This window comes from Alligator sinensis, unplaced genomic scaffold (assembly GCF_000455745.1).
Source record: "Alligator sinensis unplaced genomic scaffold, ASM45574v1 scaffold203_1, whole genome shotgun sequence".
In the NCBI taxonomy this organism is placed as follows: domain Eukaryota; kingdom Metazoa; phylum Chordata; order Crocodylia; family Alligatoridae; genus Alligator; species Alligator sinensis.
The window spans coordinates 1,072,474-1,077,253 of NW_005841949.1; the positions used below are offsets into that span (position 1 = coordinate 1,072,474).

General features: G+C 44.9%; 1 protein-coding gene across 1 annotated transcript in view; it reads left to right on the forward strand.

Moving 5' to 3' along the window:
- GLG1 (golgi glycoprotein 1) overlaps positions 1-4,780 on the forward strand; it is a gene marked incomplete at its 5' end in the record, with an annotated part of 114,307 nt that overhangs the window by 33,528 nt on the left and 75,999 nt on the right. The window lies entirely within an intron of this gene.

The window sequence follows — 4,780 nt, forward strand, 5'->3', positions numbered from 1 at the left end:
TTGCTCTCCCTGAGCACATGAAAGTGAGAGGCAAATTTGAAAATGCTGGCTTTCAGATTGACATACCTGTAGTAATTTTCATATTATCAAGTTAATATGGGTACCAGTAGATTTACTTCATTCAGAATTGATGCATTTTACCTTTTTTGAAACTGATGCAAGTTTTTGTATAGGTACTCCATAAACATTAAGCTGCACTCCTGTTTCTATTTATGTACAGGCCAAACTATGCCTGATATTAGTCCAAAGCCAAAAGGCTCATGATTTTCCATATAGCTGTTGGGCCTCAGCAGAGTTGAGTGTTTCAAGCCATGGTGACCCCATAGCTGAAGACTGCTGCGTATGTGTGCTCACTCCAGATCCTCCCCCTCCCTCCCCACCCTAATTAGCCCTCCATTTTGACTGGAACCAAGTGTTGTTGTCATGAGTTCTGAGATCCTTCAGAATGTTATACGCAGATGAGATGCAGGGTGTCTTGGTCTGGCTCCACCTTCACGGAAGGCAGGGCTACACTGATCATATGTGACAAGCTGAGATGGGGCAACAGAGGGATTCTGGGTGAACTGTTTAGGGCCTTGTTCTGTGATGTTTACTAGACATTGAAGACTGGTGAAAACACAGGAATCGCTGGAAATGGGGAAAGAAAAGTGCAGCCCAGTTGTGGGAGTGAATAGGATGTTGAAATGTATTCAGTGTAGTGACTTGGCATGACTTGAAAAAGAGTTGGTGCTGAGGGGGACTGAGTGCAATGGGTACTAGCATTATCGTATTCAGATGGGCTGTACTGTATACCTTTGTTATAATCCCCATCAGTGTGTCTGCTCAGTGTGGGTTATGTGTTTGATAGTTATGATTAGTATTGGATGCACTGATCCAGTTCATAGTTGGTTTCTGTTATTGAACATGTGCTGCTGTTGGCTGCAGTTTAATGATAGACAGTGTATCCTGTGAGGTTTCCTTGTATGTGAATGTAAGATTAGGGATTTTTTTAACCCAATGCTGATTGGGGGTGGAGGAAACCTCATCTTGTACAGGAAACCCTTCCTATTCATGGTGCGAATATTCGGGGCAAGCACCGCCACAACTCCCTCTGGCGCTGCACTGAGTTCCTGCCTCTGCAGTTAAGCCAGGCACGGAGCGCTGCGCGGGGCTGGGGAGGGCAGAGCCAGGGATATCGGAGAGGGCGTGCTGGGGATGGAGTGGGGGGCAGCAGTGGCATCTTCTCCCCCGGAGGCAGCTGCGGTTGGTCCCCAGGTGCTGTGGGGAGCCCACACTTCCAGCCTTTCATGGGGGGTGGCGGAGCAGGGGTTGACTGTGGGGTCTGACAGGGAGCCCTGTCAGTATTCGTGGATTTTGCCATTTGCTGGGATCTCCTGCAAATGGCGAGGGTCTCCTGTATTGGAGTAGTAATGCCCCTCTTTGTATGGTAGTGCCCCTCTTTAAGAAAGGGAAGAGGAAGATCCAGGCAATGACAGACTGGTCAGTCTTGAAAAGTTTTATGGAGCAGATGGTTTAAGGAATCTGTTTCTGAACACGTAGAAGAGAACAAGGTGATCAGGCACAGCCAGCATGGATTCACTGAGAGCAAGTCATGCCTGATCAACTTGATTTCTTTCTGTGATAAGGTGATGGGCTCTGTGGGGCAAGGAAGCAGTGGATGTGCTTTATCTCAATTTTAGCAAGGCTTTCGACACAGTGTCCCATAATATTCTTATTATTAAGCTAAGAAATTAGTCTAGATTTGGGCTGTCCAACTTCTGATCCAGCATAGCCTGCATTTCTGTTCACATCTTTCTTGTGGGCCTCATCTTTTCTCTCCCTCACCCTCTTCCTTATTTTCACTTTTTTTGGAAATGGCGCACCTCCCTTTCTCCCAACCCCAATACCAGCTCTGTTGTGGACACTGAAATAAGCTGCATCTCACCATAAAATGTTAGCACTGGTATACATACATACCTGCCCACCCAGCCTGATGGTGTGTGGATTGGGAGCTGCCCGCCATAGGGCTGGGCAGGCTCTGTGCCTCCATGTGGGGCTTCCAGCACTCCAGCGGGAAGCCACTCATGGAGGTATGGAGCCGGCCTAGCCTCGATGGTGCATGCCTCCATGGGTGGCTTCTTGGCTGGCCTGATGGCATGCAACTCCTGGTCCATTCACCATTGGGCTGGGTCGGCCCTCCATGTGGGGCTTCTTCCCGCCCCCCCCCCCCCCCCCCCCATGCTCCCCATCTCCTTGCTTCATCAGCCCTCACCTGCATGCTCCCTGCAAGCCCCACTTACCTCAAAGGCTCCAGGAGGAAAAGCAAGCATGAGCTAAGCCCTGGCTGACTGAGAGTCTCAGGCCCTGCACCGCTGCTGGGTGCTGCGCGCGCGCGCCCCCCGCCCCCCCAAAAATAGGGTTTGTCGGCCTTTTTGCAAGAAGTTCTTGCAGGCTGGAACTTTACCAGGCTGCAGAGCGCTCTTTGCAAAAGTGGAAAATCCGTGGGTATCTCTATTAAAATTAAAATCTGCTTTTTTCTCTGTTAAAGGGGAAAACCCAGATCCCTGGTTATGTAAAACTAAAGACTGCCATGTCTTGGAACAACAAGCTTGGTTGGGGTGCAGTTTCTGAGAGAGTATTGTGACAGCACACGCATAGACTGTCCAAACTGATACGACCAGTAACATTTGACAGCAACGAGTCCTACACTCTTGATGATAGTGAGTTGTTTGGGATTTTGATAGCATATTTTGCTTTAATATTAAAAGGGGGGGGGAAGCCTTCAGCCTTCATACTAAGTAAATCTTAACTTTTGATTAGTTCTTCCCTTTCAGTATTCCAGTAAAAACTTTTATATTTGAGCTTGTGTGAAACTAGTCATAACGTTTTCAGAATCTTAAATGTTAGAGGTGGAAAAGCTATGAGGGGTTTTCCAGGGTTTTTGGTTGTAGCCGTGTTGGTCTAAGGACATAGGCAGGCAAGGTCTTTGAGTAGATGTGGTATCTTATTAGACCAACTGAGCGGTTGGAAAAAACTGCTTAGCAAGCTTTTGGGTACAATCTCCCCTCCTCAGGCATAGAGAGTCTCTGCTGTTCTGAGACTTCAAGGAATGAGAGAAGCTAAAAGTGTGGCAGGGGGTCAGTAAATATGTAAATGGGTGGAAATTAAGAAAACAAAAGGTAGAGCAGGGAAGAGGGCATAAAAGGAGAAGGGGGGGGGGGGGGGACAAAAGGGGGGGGGGGGGGGGGGGGACCAAAGATGAGTAAGGGAGACTCAATAGTAGTAGTAATTGGAGGTAGAAAAGAGGCTGCCTGTGAAAAAACTAATAGCTGGAAATTATGAAGACAAAGGGCAGAAAAGGAGGGAAGGGGAGAAAGGGAGGGGAGGAAGAGTGTGAGGTCAGGTCTGGCAGGGATTTTCTGAACATTGGGTTTTCCAGGGGCTCTTCCAAACATTTAATGAACATTGACAGTCCAATCTTCATATCTTAAAACTGCATGTTGATTTGTTTCTAGTAATACTCAAATGCAGCAAAATTAAATGTAAGCCTTCACGTGCTGCTTCTTTGTTAGAGGTGAAATCTACCCTTTGCCTATATGCTGAATAACTGGAGCATATTTAGCGGTAACCACTAATTAAGGAGTTTAAATGTTCCCTGTTTTAATGATGAAACTGTTATTTCTTCCCCTTGTTCTGAAATAATGATGGTTCAGTCATTGATGTAACATGTACAAGAAGCTGTCACACTAAACTACTGAAACCTAATGGACTACATCTAAACGTTCTGTATTTTAATTGGCATGCAAGGATTACTTAAATTGTTGGTTTCAGTGAGGTTTAGAGGTTTTATACTGCTTCAGAGACCTATGGCTATAAAAGAGCAAGCAATATGTTGGACTTCAATTGAAGTAAAAACTTTTTATAGTGGATTGTGGGGGTCAGTGTTCTTTAGGCAAAAAATGCAAGTGGATGAACTGGTGTCATGCTCATAGCCTTCTCTTCAGCTGAGAAATGACACGAGGACTTGTCTCATTTTAGAGTCCATCTCCTAGAGGGAAGTTCAGGAAGAGCAGTGAAGAGCTGATAGCCAGTCTTGCACCCATCATTATTGATTCGTAGTCAAGCATACTTCTTTTGTGCATGGATGTCCTTGCTGGAATATGTTAGGATTAGATTAATCAAGATCTGCTTACTAATACCTATCATTTTAATTACTACAGGGCTGTGGTAGCATCTTAATATTTATGGATTACGATATCGAAACATATGTCCATATTTCAGATGCAAATGACACATGAACATTAAACTTTATCTGCTTTCTTTGCTTGAGGAAGTAACTTATAGCTCTACCTGTTGCACTTCCAAATGTAGAACATGAATCTTGGATCTTTGAAATGAGAACCATATTTTTTTTCACCTTTTGGTCATCAGGATGACTTTTTGAATGCCCTACTTATTCATTCCAAAGCACCATGTCTGCATGCCTTTTTCAGCAGGTGCTTTGATTTCTTGGCATGTAAAGCATAGGTGATTGAGCTGAGCACGGATCAGAAGGAGTGTCACATGAGAAGTACATGAATACTGATCTTCCCATGCAATTTAAAGACTGTGGAACATTGTTAAATGTATCCTGCTGAAAATTGTGGAGCATACGTGGATATCTTTTGAAATTAAGCCTTGATATTTATGCAACAGCAGTCTTGTTTTTACAGCTTTTAAAGTTTCCTACTTAATGCTTTTTATGAAGTAACTATTATGGTGAAAAGCAATGTTAACCTTTTGGGGAATGCAGACCTTCATT